The sequence below is a fragment of the Chrysemys picta genome, chromosome 11 (assembly GCF_011386835.1).
Source record: "Chrysemys picta bellii isolate R12L10 chromosome 11, ASM1138683v2, whole genome shotgun sequence".
Taxonomy (NCBI): domain Eukaryota; kingdom Metazoa; phylum Chordata; order Testudines; family Emydidae; genus Chrysemys; species Chrysemys picta.
The window spans coordinates 26,456,299-26,480,909 of NC_088801.1; the positions used below are offsets into that span (position 1 = coordinate 26,456,299).

General features: G+C 42.1%; 2 long non-coding RNA genes across 2 annotated transcripts; one reads left to right on the forward strand and one right to left on the reverse strand.

Moving 5' to 3' along the window:
- Nucleotides 1-2,651: 2,651 nt before the first annotated feature.
- Nucleotides 2,652-15,608, reverse strand: LOC135974245 (uncharacterized). The gene is made up of 3 exons (XR_010591470.1): nt 15,352-15,608; nt 5,328-5,546; nt 2,652-4,056 (listed from the first exon to the last, which is right to left on the reverse strand). It is a non-coding gene; the product is annotated as an uncharacterized LOC135974245 (long non-coding RNA).
- Nucleotides 15,609-17,932: 2,324 nt separating this feature from the next.
- On the forward strand, nt 17,933-22,090 carry LOC135974328 (uncharacterized). The gene is made up of 2 exons (XR_010591563.1): nt 17,933-18,138; nt 19,572-22,090. It is a non-coding gene; the product is annotated as an uncharacterized LOC135974328 (long non-coding RNA).
- The last annotated feature ends 2,521 nt before the right edge of the window (nt 22,091-24,611 follow it).

Consider the following 24,611-nt stretch of genomic DNA (forward strand, 5'->3'; position numbering starts at 1 on the left):
AGTGGGTGTTGTTTTTGGTAAGGGTGTGTGAGCGAGACAAGACACGGAGAGGAAGCACATAGAAAGACTGAGAAGGAAGCTACAGACACAACTTGGACAAGCACAGTGTGGTGCTTACTAAAAGTGGCCTTATCTGTAAGCGAAGAAGTTATCCCTCTGTTGTTTGGTTGCTCCCGTGTTCATGGAAATAGGACTCTGTAATTAAACAAGATTGCCCCAAAGGTTCCTGCGTCCATCATCAATTTCTCCTCCAAACTTAAAGCATCTTGCAGTTGTTTCAAGACATCTAGTAAGATATCTGGATATCAATAATCATTGCTAATATAGGAAAAATATAGGCCTGGTAATCCTCTCATTTACAACAGTTTAATGGAAGGCAATGGATTTACTCTTGATTTATACTGGCGCAAATGAGAAAAAAAGGCAGGCAGAATATCTGGCAAAAAATAAATAAAGGAGAGTTCTGTAACATAGTTCAGATTTTAGGAGATTCCTTTCTCTTATTTTTTGTCTACCACTGAAGCGATAGAAAGCAAGAATACCGAGAATCACGTAGACCTGATCAGATGCATTCATGCTACGGGCACAGATATTTTTGTACATGTGTTTCATGTATTTTTACTGTCCCTTAATGTGATAAAAGGCACCACTATATTAAAGTAATAGAATAGCTACATTTATAGCAAATAAAATCTTTCTTCTACAGGTTGACTATGAGTGCAGGCTGTGTGAATTCACTACTTTAGGTGACGGTAGGGCGAAACACTATGGATGAATAATACTGGGACTACTAATAGGTTTATGCAGATTTACCCTGAAATTAGGGTAACCAAGATTCAGATTTCAGGGTGTAAGACTATCATTGCAGCGGGTAGGAAGGAATTTCTCTCCATGGTACACATTGTAATGTTAGCTAGGCACATAACCTTTTTTCTCCCTTCCTTTTCCTCCCTCCATCCCCATCCTTCCAGTCACAGCTTCTGGGAGAATTACTGTAAGATATTAGATTTGATGGAGCAAGAGTCCAATCTGACGGTAATTTTTTTAATACGTTCAGCTTTGCCATGAAACCTAGACATTGTCAAGCTCTGTTCAAGGGATATTATAATACACTTGCACCTCAGGAAGAGGAAACAAAGCTCTACCTTTTATTCCCACATATTCCATATAATAATGTTTAATACAAATTGGACTTTTGCTTCAAAGTCACACTATGCTGCACAGTGACTCCAAAATAATAGCATTGTTTACTCAGTTGTCAATCAGGACTGCACTTCTTCTATCCAGAGCCAACACACATACATTAGAAAAGGCAAACAGAAGAGAAGCCATCTTGAGCCAAGTACAAGTTAATAATTCTAACACTTATACCACTAAAAAGTGAATCAATCAGTTGAGAAGCTCTGCTCCTAAGACCTGTTTGACAGAAATATTGCTTAATGTGAAGTATGCAGACAGTAATGGGATCACATTCTAGACATTCCCTAATGCAAACACGTAAAAGTAGCTCATTGTGACATTTCTCTCCCCTATCCCCTGAAGATTATGAGCAGTGTGAAATATTAACCTTCAGCTTACTTCCAGGAGCACTCAAGTAGCTTAGAGTGTGAGACTCTTTAATGATCATCAGGGGACATGGGAACATGCACAGATGATTTGAGTTCAGCAGAAGATGGCAAAGGCTAGGTGCACTAGCAAATTAGTTCAAAGGCATAACACTTCCCCCTGTGAAACCTCAGAGAGATGGCAATGCCTGTCATCTTCCACTCCCTGTCACACTGTAGGCCAGATGGAATATGTAATGGTATCTAGTGTCACAGATTTGATCAGTTTCCTTCATTATGCCATGCACTGACAATTTTGTTTTTAATGCTATGTGTCAAGATGTCATTCTTAAAACATGGAATACATAATAGAAACATCCATAAATTATGCATCATTTTGGGTCACATAATCAGCCACAATGCAAGTGATAAGTTGGGTACACTTTGGGTAATAGGGTAGGTAAATTTGTTTACTAATGGATTTATTTTGATGCTTCTTGTGTTGGGGGACAGTTACCTCTTGAGCACCTCCTGTAGGCTGGCAACCTCATGAGGCAGGTCTCCAGTGGTTCAGGCCTCCAGTCAAGTCATCTAATCAAAATGGATGAATTACTTCCAGGGGAACAAAGAATTCAACTGTCAGCCCTTATCAGGGTCTTTAGTCCCATCTCTGGGCCCTTTTTAATCCAGCTGTTAATGTGGGCTTCTGCAGGAGCCTTATCCCCGTCGCATGGTTTAGGGCACTTTGTCAGTGGCTAATTGGGGAACCTGAGCTCTCCCACTACTCCAGGTTCCAACCCAGAGACTCTATAAACAGCACCCATGCACTACTTCCTTTAATTCCTTTAATTAGTTGCTGAGCCTCTTCTCAGCTGGTCCCTTTACCTCCAGACATTACCTTAGGGCTAGCGTTTTCAGGTCCTCTCATCCCCAGGCTTAGCAAATGCAGCTTGTCAAGCACCCTTTGGCGAAAGACGAGCATCTTTCCTTGCCCCTCTATCCCCAGCCAGGAACTGACATGCTCAGGCCCTGCAGCAACTTTTAGCTGAGCCTGCTGGGCTCTCATTGACTGTCTCTACGACTCTCTAGGCAGGCCTGGAGGACCCATCTTTGGTACTCCTTCCTGGGTGGAGTGTAGTAGGACCACAGGGCCCCCAGCAAGGGGCCAAAGGGCCATGCACACCTAGGGTGACCAGATGTCCCGATTTTATAGGGACAGTCCTGATATTTGAGGCTTTTTCTTATATAGAAGCCTATTACCCTCCACCCCGGTCTCAATTTTTCACACTTGCTGCCTGGTCACCCTATGCACACCCCATCACACTTCTCCATTTGCCTTATGAGCTTCCTTGTAGAGTTCTATTAGCTAGAACCAATTCTAATACCTAATCTATAGGGAGAGCCACTTTTACAAAGTAAATCACTTACCTCCTTATATCTTCCTGAATTTTAGAGAGATAACAAAGGAATTTCATCTATTTCACAATTATTCGCTAAGGAGTGTGCTATAATCATTAAAGAATGGGAATACGTGTCAGCGCTTAGATTCTTTTCCCTGCTCTGCACTGGTTGGCTGTGTTGTCTTGAGCAAGTCACTAAAGTGCTGTCTGCCTCAATTTACCCACTGCCAAATGTTTATATATTTTCCTGAACAGCTCGTGTTGTATTATTCCTCTCAGCCTGAGGCAGCTCTTGAAAAGTGTCTGCACTGAACCAGGTTTTTGGACATGCTACTTCTATTCTACCTGACATAAGATTGCGGAAGGGAGCTCATAGTTAGAGTCCACAAAGTCTGGCCTGATTTGCAAAGGTGATGAGTACTCACAACTCTAACTGACCTTGGTGGGAACTAGTAGCGCTCAACAGATTTAGATACCGTCATTTAGCTCCTCTTTTGAAAAATTTGGCCAGTAATAATGGTCTTGGTCAGAATCAAAGGAAAATTCTCTCTGCTTCTGCCGATGGGTGAGGTCAGAAGGAAGATGAAAAAAAGCTGCAAGACCAACAAGTACAGCTTCTATCATCACTACATATGCTGCCATTTCTCATGTGGGACCTCAAGCTATTAAAGCTGCTTGAATTTTTTTGTATGAAACTTTTTTTGTGTTCAAAAAATTGTAATTTAAAATATGTCATTTTTGCAAAAGTTGACATTGTAGACAGCTTCCCTTTCCACAGGTGTTTGTCAATATTTTAATTGACATTTTGGCAAATACAAAAATATTGACAAATATCTAGTTATAAATAAACACACATGGTTTTCAGTAAACACATTTCTGTAAGGGTTTCAAAAGGATTTTGATACAAGTTGATAAAATTTCCATTAAAAAGTTAGTTAAAATATCACTAAACATGGAAATGGATCCATTTCAAACCCTTTAGTTTTAAGATGGAGCTTGATAAGTTTAGGAACGGGATTCTAAGACGTTGCCTGCGATAGCTGGGGATGGACCTTGGTGACCCAGGATGTCCCTTCCAGTCCTCTGTTCCTAAGGCTGATATCCCGGTTTCCCTGTGAAATGGAAACAACTTTGAAATTTTGAATTTTGTTGTGAAATTGTTTCCCCGTTTTTCAACCAGCTCGAATGCGGAAATGCTGCTCCTGATCTTGATTAGAGCATTGCCATTCTTTTCCTTACGCTGTACCCTTTGCTCATTTTGAAAGTTGAGAGACCTCAGCTCCCAGGGAAGTCATGTATCATTGATTACAATGACAGAAGGCTTAGGCCAACTCTTGAATGCCTTTCAGACAGGGCCGGCTCCAGGTACCAGCTCAGCAAGCAGGTGCGTGCTTGGGGCGGCCAATGGGCAGGGCCCCCCTGGGGGGGGGGCAAGTGGGGCAATTTGCCCCAGGCCCCCACAAGACTATAGTATTCTATAGTATTGCAACTTTTTTTTATGGAAGGAGCCCCCGAAATTGCTTTGCCCCAGGCCCCCTGAATCCTTTGGGCGGCGCTGCCAATGGGAAAGGGCAGCATGTCTGGGTCTTCGGCGGCAGGTTCCTCAGTCCCTCTCGGAGCAAAGGGACCCGCTGCCAAATTGCCGCCGAGGAATGAAGCAGCGCGGTTGAGCTGCTGCCTAAGTGCCGCCCATCGCAGCTTCTTTTTTTTCCCGCCGCTTGGGGTGGCAAAAAAACCTGAGCCGGCCCCGCTTTCAGAAGCCTCTCTTTGATTTTTACATGCCCTACTTCTGCGCAGTAACCCCCCCACTCTAATTCAACAAACCCTACAGCTTTTTTGCCTGCACCTTCCATTTTGGAGTGTGGACTGTTGCTGTGATCCTATCATGTGTTGATTGTGGGGAGGGAAAAAAATGGCTAATGATTTTCAAGTAGTCAAAAAGCGGAGGTTAGCTTCGTTAGCTTACGCCTATGGGACTGGGCCCCAGTGTGCAAACTTTTAGGCAGTTGCAGTAGAAAGACATATTTCAGCATGTATTTATTACAAACATTAAGTTACTTCTTGGCTGCTATCCAGACTGTGAACATTCTTTAGCGCTGGAGCTTAGGATGCAATTTAAAATGTGTTCGCTCTAATGCTGGGAATTTGGGACTCCCAATGCCAAAGGCCTAAAAAGAACATTGTTTGTGAACTCATTAGCCCTCTTGCTAAACTCCAGGAATAACTTCATTGAATTTCCCACCAGTATCTTTTTATTTAATAGAGTTAAGAAAAAAACCTGGAGCCGGCATCACATATCAGTCATGTACTTAATTATGGCTCTGTTGGATCATATTTCTACAGATAGCTATGAAACTGTTCTGACTGTTTCCTGGTACTGCACCTTTGAGTCTCTGAGGACACTGCCATCTGCAGAGACCAGCAGCTGTTTTCTGTTCAATTCAGTTCTGACTATTGAAGAGGAGAGCCACAGATACACAGTGCTCCCAGGCAGACTTGACTTTAGCGATTCCTTGTAAGGCAGGCGGCAGTGGACTATTCTTGGATCTTGAAGAATTGTGCCCCAGAAGTGAAGAGTTTCACACAGCTCCGTCCAGCAGCTCTGAAAAGATACAGTGGGCAGTTCAGTGCATCAAATAGATCAGAGGAGAAAAAGCAGCTTTGAAAAATGTGCAGAAAAAGACACCGGTACACAACTTCCGCCTTAAGGCAGTAGTAATTCAATAGTAACTTATTTACAGATGCCATACAAGTTGTATTAGCACCTGCTTAATGAGCTGGCATACAGGATATAGTACTGAACATACTGCTGCAATATCCTTTATGCAGGCTGCTCCTAAGAATAGAGGAACTGAAAGAAATAATTCATATAAAATTCTTAGCCTTTTACAGTGATTTAGGAGTCGATACAAGGCTCTCGCTGGAACAGATGCACCATCCTGTGCTGTGATCCATTACGGCTCACAGCTTCCCATTGCATTACATTAAATAGGAACTGCAGGAATTCTGCAGTTTGTGTCAAAGGCTAAGGAGACGGCCCTGAGAATACTGATGTGTACTGCTTCTAGCTGGACACAGTGCCCTGTTTATCCCCAGTCCTTTGATTTAATTTGGTTATATCATTTCTTTGATTTTACACAATTTTGTCCTTAATAAAAAGAGTTTCCAATTTAAAAAAAAGAGAAAAGTATTCCAATGTTAGACTAGCTAGTTCTTATATTCTTAAGGGTTATAGAGCATGGGATCAAAAGTTAAAGCTTTAAATTAGGGACTCAGTAGATCACAAATAAGTTATACTTGGAATGATGAAATGTCATAACTTAATCTTTGGGTCAAATCACCTCTTTTCTCCTCAGGCCATTCCACAGGTCTATGTTTATTTCCTCATATAAATCTAATATGACTTGACAGAATATATTGCATAGTTTAGACAAGCAACTCACATATCAGGGATGTATGCATATTGCAACATGTTGCAGAATGGAAACACCTCATTCCAGAGTCTCAATTCACTATAAGGCTGGGCACTAGGAAAAATTGTATGTACAATACAGGGAGACATATACCTCAAGGGCACAGTGTCAGTTAAATATGATCATCATTTTTTACATAGTGATCTCCTTTGTAAAGCACTTTGAGATCTTCTATTGAAAGTTGCTCTATAAAAGAGCTAGATAATATTAATATTATTATTGTTTAAGCTCTGAACACCACAAAAGCTTAAGTGTATTTAGGAAAAAGTCTGTTGAGGAATTCACCACACACACAACATTAGTGCATGAACAAGCTAGTTCAGTTTTTGCTTTTTCCAGATGTGATTCACCTAGTAATAAATCCTGTCTTTCCCTGGGTGGCAAGGAAACTGAATGTGGTGGAACCACTTTCTGCTTGGTGAGGGGCAAGAGATATGGAATGGATGGTGGAAGTCTGCAACCCTTCCTCATGACAAAGCATAGCATCATGGGTAGTGGGTGGGTCTGGTGGTGCTGGGAATACATGACGATTCCTAGTATGAGTGTGTGTGTGGGGGGGGGCAAGTGGAGGCTCCTGAACAGACAATGGAATGGCTCCACTGCTGTTCCGTAGCCTGAGGAAGGAGAGGTTTCCAGCCTCTGCAAATCTGCTTTGTGCACAGTCTGGTTACTCAGGCTGCATCCTGAGAATTGGATCCAGCCTGTAATGGTTATCACTCACAGTAGGCATCCTATTCTGGTGAGGATAAAGGAACAAGGCAGATCTGGTAACACAGATAGAATTTTGGCATTCGGATCATACGCTCAGTTTAAAAAAGAAAAACAATCCTCGTCTGGTGCACAGGTTTGCTGGCGTGTGCATGATCAGCCTGGAAAAGGATCAGGAGTGTTTTCTGTTTCCTATCATAAAAGATCAACTTCAGGTTTGATATCAGTTTTCAAAGCAGTGACTGAAGAGGTCTGGCCTCCCACTTTCATTTTGGTTTGAAATCCTGGTTAGAAGTCCCAAGCTGGGGTGCAGACAGTGCGAAATTAGATATCGGGCATAGCACCCTTTGCTGTATTGTGAATGCAGGAAAAAAGCACAGGCCTGGAAGCTCTGAATTCCTGAGGTTTAATGCTAGTTCAGCCACTCAATGAGTAGACTTGAGCTCACCACTTAACATGTATAGGCCAGGTTTTTTGCTATGGTTGTGGCTGCTCTGAATCGGTTTGGTCCCCCAGTGCAAGTTACTGCAGCCATGACTCTGTTCTAACTTATGCCTTGTGCTTATGTCTCGAAGAGGCCCCTCAGACATTAGGGATCATTGTGACAAAGGAATACTCCTGGTGTACTTATTTTCCTTGGGCTATTCCCCCTGAGCCAGCTGCAGGGACAGGAATTAGAGAAGCTATAACAGTTACCCAAGGATTTTCCTATGCAGGGGGAATTCTCCAGTGGATGGGTAGGTGTTAGGGTACCTTTGCACAAGCAGAATGACACAAAATTGCCCTTCCAAAGCCCAGGGTCTAGCGCTGTGTGTCCATGATTTTTTTGATCTTCTCTAGTTATATTTAATACTTGCATCACAGTGTCACTGCTAGGTTGATCATCAATATCTAAGTGCATAATTTGGAGATCATAACACTGACCTTATTGGAGTACACTGAGGATTCAGTAATTCATGTCTGCACAACACTTTGAACATAAAATGCGCTAGACAAATACTAAGTATCATTATTATTGTAGGAAATACCCTTTTTGGAGACATGGCAATTTCCCCTACCCATTTCTTGCATCTATTCTTTCATTCTGCATATTCTTTTGCTCCATTTTTTCTAATAATGAGGAAAATGTGCCAGATCCAGAACTGGTGAAAATTGGCACAGCACCTTTAAGGTCTATTTACAACAGTTGAAGATCTGGCCCTTTGACAGGTCTAATGCCGACTAAAGCCATATGAGTAAAAACTAAAACAAAACAACCCCCCCCCCCACTAATGCTTGGGGAAATGGGTCAGCATACTGCAACACATTTTCATCTTACAACATTTTTTTTTAACTGAACAGTTCTGTAGCTTACATGACAAATACTCTCTCAGAGAAGACATTTAGATCTCTGAGGTAGCATAAATACATGCAACTTGACAGTTCCTGTGATACAGTAACTTAGTACCTTTTTTTTACTGAACAGCAGAATAAACAGTCACTAGTGACCTACTCAGATTGCCTGCCCATAGTTTAGAATGGCTCAAGGTTGCAGAGATGTACGTGGCTCCTTTACCTCTAGCTTTCTGAGTGGCTGCAAAACAACATAAAGGTTTGGGTTCATGTACAAACTCTGCCTAGGAGCCTCTTTACAATCCACTTCTCCCTGGAGTCAAACTCCACGTAAAAAGATGTCTTCCGGTGGTTTGCACCAGAGTGGGAGTTGACTGCCTCCATTCACAGAGAGCTACTGCAGCAGCTACAATTTAGCTTGGGTTGGAACCTTCCCTTTTGGCTGTGTTGAGTTTTAGTCAACTCTCTCATGTGGCCATTGGCCATATAGATGCCTACACAAGGCTACCAGGGACCTCTGGAGGGTAGGGGAGGAGAGGACTTGTCTGCCAGGTAAGACTCAGGATGCATGAGCATCCATTGAAGTTTTACAAGAGTGAACCTACAATGCCCATCAACCAGAGCTTTTCAGTTTTTAGATTTTAAGCTGTGCAAAGAAGTGTTGGGCAGGAAGCAATAGGATAATGAGCACACAGGAGTACAATTTGGCCCCTCCCCACAATGTATTTATTTTGGATCAAAAGTCTAGAAACTAATATCCACCCCCACCTGTAAGAACAACGGGCCATATTGTTCAGTCCTGACTGATAAAACTATCTGTTATTTCTATGGAAGTTTTGCTTGAGTAAAGACAGAAGAGCTTGGCTCAGAATTTCCAACCAATACAAATGAGTACCTTTTACGAGAGCGCAGATCAAATCTATCCCAGGTGTAACTTTATGGACTACAGTAGAATTACATAAGAGATTTAATGGGCTTCAGTGATCATTTAAGTACCTGAGGCCTTGTCTAAATGAGAGCTTTAGTTGTGATTGACATCAATAGTTCTCTCTATCTTGACCCTAACTCACCTTCTGGGCAAACACAAAGTTCCCTCATCATGTATAGGTTGAAATACTAGTCATTGCAGGTATATGAGGATTTTGGTACCCAATTTAGGGTTCCATGTAAAAAAAAAAATGAACCTAGTTTAGAACAATCATAACACATACTCCAGTGTTATGATGAGTGACATTCCCCACTCACTCAATACATTGGAATCCGCTTGCAGGGTTTTTAGGTATAGTTAAGTGGGAAAAAAACAAAACAGGGTTACAGGGAAATTGCACTAATAAAACCAGTAATTTTATTTTTAAAAAGTGTCCCCAGCTTTTACACATGTGCTTGGGCAAATTACTGTATTTAACAACAAAACAATTTAAAAACAAGAGTCAAACAAAGTCCAGCCTCTAAAAGTTTAACCAAGAAAATCAGTTTAAAGTGTTTGAAAAAATGAAGAGCAAAAGGCAGAATTTAATAAATATGGGACCAACAGTAGTTAGGCAAAAAATACATCTTTGGGCTAAAAGGATTTGAAGTTTAATCTTTTCTTTTTTAGAGTGTAATGAGATGGAAAGACTGCCTTTAAGTGGGAGCAAGCACTGCTCCCTCGAATCCACCACATCCAAGCCTGGATTTTCTACCCACTTATGAGGTAGCGATGGGCTTCTTAGACAGTGGGCTGTTTCTGAGAATAAGAGGATGCTGAGTTGGTCTGAAACAGTGCCACAAAGGAACTTTAAAAGGACTTTATAAGAGAAATAGTTCTACAAAAAGAGATTCCACTGTAAGAAGATACCACTGCATCTGGAAATGGCCAAATTGCTAATTGATAATGATGATTTATTCCAGATGAAGATTTACCCCTCAGTCCAATAAAAGTCAGTATCCATATTGAATTTTCCGTTGCCCAGGATTGTGTTTCATGATCTGTACACGTACTGGCATAGGCAGCAGAATGTAGCTTGGGACATTTAGTCCCATCCAATTTTAATTTGCAGTGTGGCAACATCATTGTTATTTAATGTTTATATTGGAGTAGCACCTAAAGTCCACAACCAGGCTGGGCCCCATTGTGCTGGACTCTCTATAAACTTATAATAAATGGTAGTCCCTGGCCCATGTTGCTTACAGTCTGAGAGACAAGGCATAATAGGTGAATAAAACACAGAAGCTGGTGAGTTTGGGAGGGATGGAATAGGATGTGCAAATATTTAGTGGGTCAAAAGTAGAGATCGCAGCTGTCTATTTGCCGAACCATTATCAGGTGCATGCGGTGTTGTAGCTGTGCTGGTCCTAGGATATTAGACAGACACAATGGGTGAGGAAGTATTCTTTATTGGACCAACTTCTGTTGGTCAGAGACACGAATTTACAGATTTATGTAAGTCTGAAAGCTAGTCTCTAATCAACAGAAGTTGGTCCAATAAAAGATGCTATCTCACACACCTTGTCTCTCCATTATCAGTAATTTTTTATATGCATTATGGAAGAGATGAGTTTTGAGGAGTGTGTAATTATCACATTTCTCCTTTTGCATTATTATAGTGTGAAACCTTAACATGTTCTACTAAGTGCCTTTTGGGTGGCATTTTAACTCCAACAATTGAAAGTTAAACCCATTGCATATGGTTTATAAATTGCAGGCAGAAAGCAAATGATGGGTATGTGGCATCGCACTCTTTAATGAGGCCTCCCAAGGCATAATCATTTCTAGCTTTCTTGGACAACATATGAGGAATACATATTGTCATTGTGATTAACAGTTTCAATAGAACTAGGATTTGCCAGCATGAATCTGCAGTTTCCCAAAGCGATCTTAAGGTGGCAGGGTTGTAATCTGCTAGAGTGAGAGTCTTAGGGTTGACTTTTGCAATCCATAAGCAACAAATGTGTTTAATAAAAAAAGATATTTTTTCTTGAAAAGCAGGCTGAGCCTTATAGGAGAAAAATACAAAAGCAAATTAGGCCAAACTAATTAAAAATGTGCTGGCGCTGAAATATTCAGGTCATTAAGAATTTGTGACTACTCTTGAATTATTCAGGGTTAGCAAATAACTGGATCGTGAGTGATCCTCCAGAAGTTGGGCTCAGATATCAGTTTGTGTGTGGTCCCAACATTTAGAAGAGTATATGCATTTCAAAATGTTAGTCACTATTTCACCAGTGCTTAAATACCGTGACATGATCAAGGCTAAATTTCATTGAGAACATAACTTAATTGAAGTTTTAGAACATTACTTGCTAAAACAAGTAGTTTTGCTAATGCAAAGAACACATTTTAAATAGGGCAAATGGTTAACAGCTAAGAATTGTTTACAGGACCATGACTACTGGTAGGGACTGATGAAATTATAAACCAGAGACCCCACGGTGCCATTAGAGTCTTGTTCATCAATGATGATTTGAATGTAGGACAGTAATACATGGATTTAACTTTAGGGTTTGATACCTCCTCTTTCCTTCCATTGTATTTTGTTCTCTGCCCTTCCACATCCTTTCCCTCTACTTTTTACTGCTTCCCTTTATTTCTGCAAGCCACACCACCAATTGGATATCAAAACCTCACCAGAGTAGCCCAGTCCAAAATGCCACTCGAATGGTTTTAACTCCTACTTAAAAAAAAAAAAAAAATCAAGTGGGAACAATAACCCCTGTGAGGTAGATAAGATATGTATTTTTAGATGAAGGAACTGAATCAAGGGAAGATGAAGTGCCATGGCCAAAACTGTAGAATTAGGTAATGTAAAAAATCATCATATAACTCATTTATTGGCTCCTTTCCCAGTCTGTTGCTCAGTCCACTAAATAAGATTATAATGTACATGTACCTGAACTAAATTTCAGTGCCAAGAACAGCGGGGGGGGGGGGGGGGGGGAGGGGGAAGATAAAAAACATCCATTTAAAAGTTGTAAGAGTCCAAAATTAGTTATAAATTCTACAACTGCAACTAAAATGGAATTATTTCCTGTTCTTCATCCTTCCAAAAGTGTAACTCTTAAAATAGATTACAAATATCTGTAACAGTCTGCTACCTTAAGGAAACTGTAGGCTAGCTCTTCACTGGTATAATTTGGGGTAGCTGTGCTGACTTACACCAGTGGAAAATCTGGCCCAGTAAGCGGTTGAGGATGCATGCACCCACTAGCATTAAATACTCTGTGATAGAGGCACTATCATATTTTTTGCTTTATCAAATCGTGTGATTGTTTTGCTTAAATTCAGTGACTGCAGAGATAGGAAACTCTTTACACCATTATGTGATGAACTATGGTAGAGTTATTAATTTGTAAGGAAATTTAAAATCAGAATCCATTGCAAACCCCTTCACATGGTTCAAAAATGAGAAGCAGAGGAGAATGAACAAAATGATAAACCAGTTAAAATATAGATTTTCTTTAAACAAAAAGGTACCCAGGCATCCTCCCATGCCAGATCCAAATGGAACAAAGGGGCTGCAGCAGGCCCCAGGATAGACCCATTATTCTATAGATAGAGCACCAATAAAATGAAGATACATCTGGCATGAGAAGTCTACACAGAAGTCTATCTTGTGGAGGATAAAGGGGAAGACAGGGAAATTTTGACCAATTGCTCATCCCTGTAGTTACAAAACATGTCAGTGGATCTTCTAATTTACACACAAAGCAAAGAAGAGCTGGTTTTTAAAGGGTAAATAAACCTTAAAAGCGTGAAGGGCTGAGTCAAACCTGCTGAGGTTTGAATTTGTGGTCTGAGATCCCCTAGGTAATTAAAACCTGAACTTGGAGCACTAAGCCATCTCCTGCTGTCCTGAGCTTGCAGGTTCAGAGGAGGAAGTATGAATGTGTGGACTATTGAACAGTTTGACTTTTTCCAGTGTATAACTATTACAAAACCACATTAAATAATTGTGTGCGGAATCTTATCTGCTGTGATTATTTACAGTGTTCAGTAACCCATATAGTTTCTAATTTTCAGCAATAGCGTGGCTGGTGATTTCAGCCACTCATGGTTTTGGCCTCTCTCAAAGGACTTTTGCAAGGTACCTCTGTTTACATGCCAATATATTGCTTGGTTACTGCATTTATATGGACAACATTCCTAAGAGCAGCAAAATTGGTCTGCATTTACTGCTGACATACTTATAAGAATCTAGAGCCATAGAAAAGTTGCAGGACATATTAAAATGAGGGAAATAAGGTACAGGCCCTATTTAAAGTGTTTTTCATGGGTGCAGGTGTCACTGTACAATTGCATTGCCAATAAGCTGCAAATCTTATGAACACCCATGCCAGTGTTGCCTGTTTTCATCACATGAACTCCTGCATCTATATAGCATAAAAGAGAATACCTATGAGTCATGTGGCCACATTTCAAGGCTCAACACCCTACTCAAACTGAAATATACAGATTATTGGACAAAGATAGTATGGAGATTTGTGTTGTCATTTATCTCAGGAAGTAGTTAAGATTATTTGTCAGTGGTAAGTACATGGTACACAAGTGATGAAGTGCCAATCCTCTCCAGACAGGTACTCATATCTATCCAGATTCTTTGGGTCAACCTATGCTTAGAGAGGCAAAATTGGAAGACATATCAACATTCTAAATGTCACCTCTTACATTTCTTGGATTGCATCTGACTTGAAGTTCTCCTATGAATGTAGGTATCTTTCCCTGTTTTTAATTTCATTAGTGATGCCCTCTTGAGATGCTATCCAAATATCACAGATGAGGTACAAACATCCAAATTACTTGAGCACAATTGATTTTATATTTCAGGGGGGAGGGATAGCTCAGTGGTTTGAGCATTGGCCTGCTAAACCCAGGGTTGTAAGTTCAATCCTTGAGGGGGCTGACTTGGGGATCTGGGGCAAAATCAGTACTTGGGCCTGCTAGTGAAGGCAGGGGGCTGGAGTCAATGACCTTTCAAGGTCCCCTCCAGTTCTAGGAAATGGGATATTTCCACTTATTTATTTAGTTCTGATCTTTGGCATTTTTCATGATTATGTAGCTCCACTGGCTTGAAGCAATCAGGCATAGAACTATCAGGACATTGACAGATGAGCTTCATCAGTCCCCTGCTGTGACCACCAACTTTCTGTATTTTAATCAGAAAAATATAGCTTGCTGATTGCCATTTAAATTACAAGGATATGTTTGTCTTGTGGTCCTCCATGACATTTTGATATGATCTAAGATCACAACTTCTTAAAAGGAGCTTTATTACTATTCTATATTTTCAAAAGGTCTCATATGCTCTTAAAACTGTAATTAAATGTTCTTTTCTATACCTGCTCACATTATGACTAGTTTGCTTGTGTTGTAATGAACCTATCAACCCATACATACAGAATCTGAGACCAAAAGCACAAGTCCTTGCTACTTCAGCTAAAGAAATAACTCCCTCTAATGTCTGGACCAAAGCTCAGTCTGGCTCATTAACTGAGTACTCTAGTTCAGATGCTAAAGACTGAGGATTTTAGATCCAGAAGTCCTAGGTCTCAGGCCCACTGACATTGGGGGGGGGGGGTGTTGTCATCATACTACATACAGAATGTCAAAACTCCCATAAGGTACAGATATTAATATTTTAAAGTTGCCCTGCAGAATTTACACAATTCTACACATCTTACATTTGAATGAACTATTTGCTAAAGGTACCCCTTTCATGGCTTTGCTGGAGAGTGCACAGTCAATATTTAGGAAAAATGTTGCTAAAACCTGTAACTGGGTTTGCCTATGCTGCCCCCATTGTGGCTCTTCAGGGCACAACTCACTCAGCCACAGGTCTACACTGGAAGGGCACAGTCTTTCATGAGTCTGATATAGCAGTGTTTCAGCCCTCTGGCCAAGGCACACTTCAGTCTTACCCTTGCAGGAGTGTTAAAGTCCAAAATAAGTCTGGAAAAGCCACAACTCAAAACAGCATTTTCCATCAAATCTTTGACAGGATTCCAACCTTCTATTCAGGCCCCATCTTCAGATAAATCATACTCCAGCCAGTCTCCCGGAGTTTGGTTGGCTCTTCTACCAGGAGGCTCAGCCAACTGGCAAAGTACCACAGTCTCTGGCCTGCAGCCAACCATCTTCTCTCACATCAGGAAAAAGCAGAGCTGTGCTTTCCTTGCTAATCAGCCCCAAGCTGGGCTAGGGCTCCTCCTTTTAATGCCTCTCTCCATGCCTGATACCTGCTGCAGGTGTAGTAGGGTGGGGTCAATTGGGTCCATAGGTTTTTATTAACCCTCTCTTCCTCAGTGTGGAGGCTGTCTACCTCATCAGAGTATCCTGTAGTATGATAGTATCTTTATCCTTAGAAAAGGAAGCAACACTGGCATCACAGATAGTGTGGTAACTTAATAAATGTTGACTTTTAATGGTAACCACTATTACTATGGGCAACCAATGACAAGAGAATATGGGTATGCAGAAGGAATGCATTATATTCAAGATGCCACAGGGAAAATAAATGGGAATAAGACCATATGACATATTCAAAGCATTAGTTTTTGCTACTTTTGCAATAGAGACCAACTGACCTCAGAGTATAGGATGGTTTGTGTTGTATTTTCCTGCCTTTTCAAAAATGTCTTCAGGGCTCTATTTGGTGATAACTTTTGTAGCTTGACCCTGAAAGGGTGCTTATATAAGGCTTAGCAACATTACTTGTGATAAATGCTAGGAATGTGTGAGAGAAGGATAAAGCCAAGCTACAGAGGAAGGACTTCTCCTTGACTGACTCATACCCTGTCCTGTATTCTTCATGTCCTGCTTTCTCTTCAAAATGTGGATAACTTGCTACACCCTGAACAAATGTTCTTTCTGCATTATTTCATGGTTCTTTTTAGGAGGCTTCTGGGGGCAGTTGTTTCCTTATGCACAACCTCTGTCCCATTACTGAAGGCCCAGATCTCCAGCTAGTTTAAATTGCTGTAGATCCATCACCTTCAGTGGAATTATGCCAATTTATTCAGTTGAGGATTTGGCATAACGTTTTTATACATAAATGGCAGTTGTGTTGCTGCTGCTGTTCTTTAGAAGTTGAGTAAGTAAAAACTCTCATGATTTTCAGTGGGGTGTGTGGATGGAGTTGATCTGGTTCTTCTTTCTCCCACTCACATCTAGCACTAGCTGTACAATGTTTATTTTAGGCATTTCTTCTTGAGTTCATGTTCCCCTCCCACTGCGTCCCTTATTCCCACTGCACCATGTAGGCTCACAATGACATCAGATGAAAATAGCAGCAAAAGTTGCACCTTATGCCAGAAATTCAGATTTTTAGCAACCATGGAAATGTGTGGAGTTGATGCAACAGAATATAAAATTCACTGTGCTGAACATGATTGATTTTATTTTTATGGGTGTGTGAAGTAAGGACCAGGCTGGATTGTTGACAAAGTCAGAGAAGAGGAAGAAGAGAGAGCATGGTTTGACACAAAACAGTGTGTTCTTTATCACTGCTCTGCATTCAAAAAGGGTCTAAGGTTTAGGAAAGATAAGAAGAGGCATGGGATGACCAAATAACCCTGGTAAGTTGAGATAAGACAAATACAGGCTGGGTTTGGGTTCTTTTTTTTATTTTGTAAAGTATTAGTCACAGTGCTATGGTGTGGAATTCACACTCAACAGGAATAGGGAGTATTTTACACTTCCCAAGTTTCCCCTACTCCCTTCTAACTGTCAGACTGAAATAATAATTTCCTTTCCCTTGATCAGTAATTCCTGTTCTGCTTCTCAGAATATGAGAAGAAATAAAACAAACTCTCAACTAGGCATTTAAAACTCCAAACAACCTGTCAAACATGTAGTAAACTAACCTCACCCCTACAAATATGCTTGTAGGAGCAGTACTCAACATTGCAACACTGCCGATCAAAACAAGGACAAACTTCAGAGGTTTTAGAGCTCCAAAAAGTGCAGAATCTAATCTGAGCTAGCTACACCCATAGAGGTGCCCAGTAGGCCCCATGGACCTACATAATAGGCCTCTTGACAGAACCACACTCCTGACAAACCACCATGCTCATTACCAGGGGTTTCCTTCTGGCTGAGGTCAAATGGCCTGCAAACCTCCTACCTTTCATAATTTTGAGGGCAGATGGCAGGTTCACTATCTGCTCCAGAGACTTCCCCTCTCTTCATATGTTTCCTGGGGTGTCCTACATTTCTCTCCTTTTTGGCAAGCAGGAGGAGGCCACACAGGAGAGTAGCTCCTTCATGTAGGGATGCATAGCTCCCGAATCGCTAGCCCACAGGCGCGGCAAACTGCTCCCATGGCTACGAGGCAGGAGTGACCTTCAATCCAGCGTTTGTGTTTGGGAAACTTATTTGGCTGATTTGATTGTACCCTCGCAGCTGGTGTTCACGCGCTCAAGAGATGGGTTCGTTATCTTATGTGCATGTATACTGCCTGGCTTTTCTATGCGCAGGAATGTAACCACTAAGAAGAGTTGTAAACAAAGTAAGGAGAGAAATAAAAACCCCAGGAAAGTTTTCCTGGGAGGCTTTTTGCAAGAGGCTTGTAAAGCTCTCTGGCTACCAACAAACCTGGCGTTCTGTTTCCTGCGTCGTCACCACAGCTGGTGACCCCGACGTGATACCCTTCTACTCACCGGCTGGATACGCCGAGCGCGCCCGCGGCTGTTTGCCGCCCCTTATTCGTGAGTATGGGGGGGAAACTTTCCAGTGCCCAGAAGGAGCACGCAAGAGAGTTACAAAAGATTATAAGGCAGCGATCATGTGTCGTTGTCTCGGTCGCTCATATTGAGGGCCTTCTAAGGGAAGTAGATCGCCAGTGCCCCTGGTATCCTGACTGCGGGTCATTACAGCTTTTTGATTGGATACGGATTGGGATCACCTTGTATAGTGAACCCCGTGCCCCAGTTCAGCACCTGCTGCTCTGGCAGCGTTGTAAGGAGGCGCTGGAGGAGTTCGGCCCTGACGGCCTTAAGCCGGTTTCCCCTTTGCCCCCAGGTGATGGGCCACCCCCCTCCTGCCCGCAGCTGACCCCCCCTGCGCCGCTGCCCGTGGCGGCGCCCCCATGCCTACCGGTCGGGCAGGGGGGCGCTGTCGCCGCGGCGGTGCAGCCGGTGCGCAAGGCCGGTCTCTTGACCGACAAGGAATCCAAGTGTGGGTTCGAGGCGTTCCCCGTCTCTAAGCGAAATAATGGAAACGGGGGGCGAGTAGTGGACTGGGAGGCTCTCCCCTACTCGGTTCTGCACGAGCTCCGGGGGATCTTGAAAGGTGTGTCAAACGGTTATCACTTGCTCCCCCAAGATTGGAAAGACATATGTCGCATGGTGCTGTCTCCCGCGCAATACGTTGTGTGGGATAGCGAGTACCAGCGAGAGGCGCTTGCGGCAGCAGCACAAGGTGGGGAGGCCTATCTTGCTGAGCAGTTATATGGCACAGGGCAGTTTTCGGGCATCCCCGAGCAGGCGGTGGGCACGCCCCAGGTAGCTTTTCCCATCATTGGCCAGTGTGCCTGTCGCGCGTTTCGCAGGGTCCCCGCTGCGAGCGAGTTCTCTAAGTCCTTCGACCCTGGTGGAGTTGCTGCAGGCGTGTACTGATGTAGGCACTCAAACCCATCAGATGGCCCTGCTGGCAGCTGCCCTGTACAAGGGGCAGAAGCCTCAGGGGAACTGCTTTAACTGCCACCATCCATATTGAGGATTAGGCGTACGGCCCTCCCCCTCCGTTGGCTCACTGACGAGCCCGTATGGGTTGCGCAGTGGCCGCTTTTCCCCAGGATATGTGCAGTGTATATTGTAGCAGAGGTAAAGGAAATGCAAACCTACCAATATAGGTTGTGTTGTCTTGTTCAGATCACTGTGTGTTTGAAAGCAAGAGTTAGAAGTAAAAGGCAATCAAAAGACTGGGATAGTTAATTGTGTCCCTTTTAAGTAAAAATCTTTAAGCTAAGGATAGCTTTGGACTTGGAAGCAAGCCAGAAAGCATTTGTATTAATGCAAGTTTCTAACTAATAAGGTAGAAGCCACTGAAATCTGGGCTGCCTATGAACAAATACAAGGAAACATTTTAAGCAATGACTGACTGCCCAAAAGGGGTAGACCTCTGTTCTTTTGTTTTTCAGATCATCAGAGAAAACGGATGCCAGCTGAACAGCATTCAATGTACCATGCATTTACTGGCACAATAGGGATATTTTTGTGTTTTATGGCAAAAATTGTTGTTAAGAGTTGCATACCAACAGTCTTTGGAAGCAAAGACATGGAAGGTTAACCCACTCCCCATATTGCCCATGGGATCCTTCTGGCTACCTCAGATTTCTAGCCAGAGGGCTGGGGAGGGAGGAAAGCAATTAGACACCTGAGGTTGTACCGAGTGCACTCCTCAAAAGTGGGTGTGCTTGTCCCGGTTTGTTGCTCCAAAGCTCTGTAATAAAGTTATTTTACTGCAAGAGTGAAGGTTTCCTTTGTAGGTTAAAAGAAGCCGAGAAAGGGAGAAGAGGAAAAAGCACAGAATGAGTTAATTGAGAGGAAAATACAGCTTGCAGGCTCATCCAAGGCCACAGCCAAAACTTGGCTGACCCCCAAGACAAGGGGGGGCTTAAATGTGCCCGAGCAACTATGAGATTTGCAAAACACTGCCAGGCATTAATGAAATGTGTTAGGTTTCTTTTCTCACAGGTAGAGAAGTGCTACCCAAAGACCCTAGCACCCCTGCCATTCATTAAAACCAGGAGACTGAGTCTATGTAAAGTCCATCAACGAAAGACTGCTTTGGCTCCATGCTGGAAAGGCCCTTTCCAAGTCCTGTTAACCACCAACACCGCTGTGAAGTGCCAAGGTCTGATTGCCTGGACCCATGCTTTTCACTGCAAAAAGACCCCTCCACCTCGGGAGGACTCTTTGACTAATGATAAGCTTATTTCTCCTTCTAGTTCTGCTGTGCCGTCTGGACAGCAGGAAAAAAGAAAAAAAGACAAGGTGAAGTGCTAGTAACCTCTCCCTTGTCCACTGACAGACCTACTGTTGCTTTGAATTTTTCTAAAAGACACAAAACCATTACAGGGTGATGTGCTAGTAACCTCTCCCCTGTATGATGCTAAACCACACTGTTTCAGGAAAAGAGAAGAAGGAACACTTGCTTCCTTGAAACCACAAAGTCCAGGAATTCCTGACTACAAGAGACATTAAGAACTGACCCTGGTGAAGAAACAAAAAATTATAACCTGGAAAAAAAGAAACTTGTGGGACCCATGCTTGGGAACGTGGTACTGATTGGATTTTGGGGTTTATTCTACAGGCTGCGCCCTGTGTTTTGAATAAGTCCTTCAGTATGTATTGCCTTCCCTAATTGGATTTTAAATGATAAGTACCAAAGGCACCTTGTTGCCATTGCCCCTGCCATCTCCTCTATTACACTATTACCCCTGTAATACATCCAAATACAGACAATGACCCAGAAGTTGCTGACAGAGATGGTACTGAATATCACTGAGGCTGGGAAGGCATTGCAGTGGGATCTAGCATGTTCAGGCTTGGCCCACTGCCCTTACAGACACATCAGGAGTACCATCTGATCTGTGGCCATAGAGACATACTTGGAGACTTTCTAGGTAAAAGTACAGACGTTCTCAATGCTCCTTCCAAGCATATGGACCGGTTGAGGGGGTGTGGCCTCCCACATACCGAATCCTGCCGGGTCCATGGGGAGGATGCATGTGGGATTGAGTAATTCACCAAAACATCTGGGAAATTAAACTACCTGGTATGCCCAGTTAATTTTAGTCAGTGCTCCTGGGATTACACCTGACAGGACACTTACTTTTTCAAATTAATGACAGCTATGTGTATGTTAATGACACCATATTACAAGACATTTGGGTCCACCTGGCACAAGTATTGAATCAATCTGATTTCTGCCTGGCCGTTGCCCCGAAAATGCAAGGTCTGTTAAGTACCTGCCTTGTTCCTGTCTGTAAACCACCCAGCAACATCTGGGATGTGAGACAGTGAAAGAAATGTGTTGTTTTAAGCTTACTGAAAATAGTAATTGCATGCAATAGTAAATTGATATGCTGAAATGTTATGCTTAAGCTATCCACCAAGACGTTTTTTCTCCTTGGTAGGATTATATTTAGTTATAACCACTCTTAGAGTAGATGAAGACCCTTTTATAGTATGGGGTCTTAGTTTTGATGTTTGATGTTTTACTTTGCTGCTTTGTTTAATGTATACCCAATCTAGTGGCATTGTGTATGCTACCCTGTGAGAGTGTTTTGTTTAAACACCGCATCTATAAAATAAAACAGGGGGGGATGTAGGGATGCATAGCTCCCGAATCGCTAGCCCACAGGCGCGGCAAACTGCTCCCATGGCTACGAGGCAGGAGTGACCTTCAATCCAGCGTTTGTGTTTGGGAAACTTATTTGGCTGATTTGATTGTACCCTCGCAGCTGGTGTTCACGCGCTCAAGAGATGGGTTCGTTATCTTATGTGCATGTATACTGCCTGGCTTTTCTATGCGCAGGAATGTAACCACTAAGAAGAGTTGTAAACAAAGTAAGGAGAGAAATAAAAACCCCAGGAAAGTTTTCCTGGGAGGCTTTTTGCAAGAGGCTTGTAAAGCTCTCTGGCTACCAACAAACCTGGCGTTCTGTTTCCTGCGTCGTCACCACACCTTCACCCCCTCCTAGGAATAAATAAATCAACTAATCATTGAGAGGATAGCTCAGGTATTGGCTACACAATAGTCCGCATCCAAAAATGACCAAATATTTCAGCAGAGGTTTGATTATTAGAGATTCAAGTCTCCCCCACCTGTCTGTCATCTGCTGCTGACCAGAACAGACATAAGCTAGGAGCACTATTCAGTACCCTTAATTATCCTGGTCTGTCCCAGCAAGCAGACGACCTTTGAACTACAGTTGGCTGGGCACTCCTCTTTCTCCTGACCTCCAGTCAAGCAGAGAGGAAAACAGCACCTCCCTACCAGCTGCCTTTACCCTTATCATGGAGTGAATGGGAGAAAGACAGGGCATCCCTGCTTGGGGAGCCAGCCCACTATTAGGAGGAGTGATAGAAAAAATAATTAAGACCCTGGTCAGGATAAAGAGAGGGGACAGGTGATGAAAGCCTGACCTCCTGGGCAGTGTGGGGAAGATGTGGGAAAGAGAACACCATGTACTGGTTTAAGCTGCTAGTTGTGTTAACCAAAGGTTGACAAACTGGAGCAGCTTGATGAACTTACAGAGAAGATGGTGGTGATAGGTGAGGTGGGCTGAGGTGGAGTTGTCAGCCTGACTTCCTCTTGTTCTCATACCCCTTTAACATTGAAAAGTGCCAAAATGATTTCATTGCCATGAAATGAGAATGAGTCACCGCAGGCCCATTAGAAGAGGGCCTTCAGCATGTAAAAAGCTTTACTCTCTATGAATATAATATACCGGTAGCAGTCATCCTCCATCAGAAAAATGTGGCCTAATCTACTCTGCATGCTTCATTGTATCAGTTAGATGGTAGTTTGCAAGTATTTGTTTGTGTTTGGTTGATAATCAGGTGAAGTTTGGGAAGAATGTAACACCTAACATCTGTGTTTGCTCAACTGCTGAAGTATTTGGTATTTGTTCAGACAAGTGGCAATTCCTACAAGTTATGTTATAGATGTTCCATCTTTCTGCTTAAATATAAACCAGATGTTGCGGGGAACTGCTCCATTGAAATCAATGGGAGTTTTGTCATCAATGGGACCAAAAGTTGGCCCTGTGACTACAAAAAAATTGACTGCATGATCTAAGAAGAATCTGAAGAAGAGCTCTCTGCAAGCTCAAAAGCTTATCTCTCTTCAACAAAAGTTGGTCCAATAAAAGATATTACCTCACCCACCTTGGCGCTCTTGTATTTTGGGCTCAACGCAGCTACAACAACACTGAAAATATGCATGATCTAATGCAGTAAGGCACAGTTTTTTAACTGGGTGCATGCACATGTGTGTGACAAATGCATGTAAAGGTTGCATGCTCATTTTGAGAGGGGTTATACATGTAAGTAGGATGTTGCAAAATTGCAAGAACAAAACTCACCGACTTCTATGCTCAGGCCCTTTACCTGTATCTCTGTAAAAGGATCTTTCTTCCATTTCTGTGTACCAAGTTATATAACTAAATTATGTCACCTCTCCCTTTGCAGATGTATTGACTGAGCTTCCCCTTCAAAGCATAAGTTGTCTTAGGTTTTACTGCTGCTTCTTTAAGTTCTGTTTCCTACTGTACTTCATAAGGCAAGCTTTCTGAGCCCATACAATCTAGCACCCAATTTCTTATCCAAACAAGGGCCCCAAAGCTTCTTTAAAATATGTGTAAAGTCAGTTACATTTAGTGGAATTTATACAAATATATTCAGAATTTTGTAACGAATTGAATTAATTAGAAAGAATTTACAAAGTTTAGACAACCAGAAAACCAATCCAAATTCAAAACTAATTTGTTACAATCTCTATTTGCAAATCTTAATATTTGTAGACTTTTCTGGTCTTTACCATTGAAACTACAGTGATTAAAAATAATCAAACAATCCAATGCATTTTGAAAAAATGTTTGGCTTTAGCTGAACAATGGGTCAGATCTCTTGAAGTCAATGGGAGTTGCATGTGCTCAGCTTCTCAGTACATGATCACTATGAAGCAAGTTAGCAATATTTCCTCCCATCTGCTGCTAGGGCTGATTCCTGCTCCTGTTTAAGTCAATGACAAAACTCCCATTGACTTCAAATGGGACCAGATCAAGTTCCATATATTGTAATATAATTTTTTGAATATCTCTTAATATGTTGTCATTTATAATGTTAAAAGAAAAATAAAATAGGCAGTGACAGCATTATAAATATCTTCCTGAGGCTAATTGTGATGTATCAGGGAGATCAAGTGGCAGTTTGCATATGTTTTAGAAAATCTGAGTTTAAAGACATGTAAGCACCTAATAAAATGTATTAAACCTGTTTTTAAACAACACCATCTGTCAAACATCTCTTAAATACTAGTGCTATGTCTCCATTATCATGGGAGATGGATACATCTGGAGTACCAAAAGGGGTTTCACTTTTTGTGGCTACTTTAAATGTTACATTTTAGAATTACTTTAATGATTACAAATCCTAATAATCCACCTTGT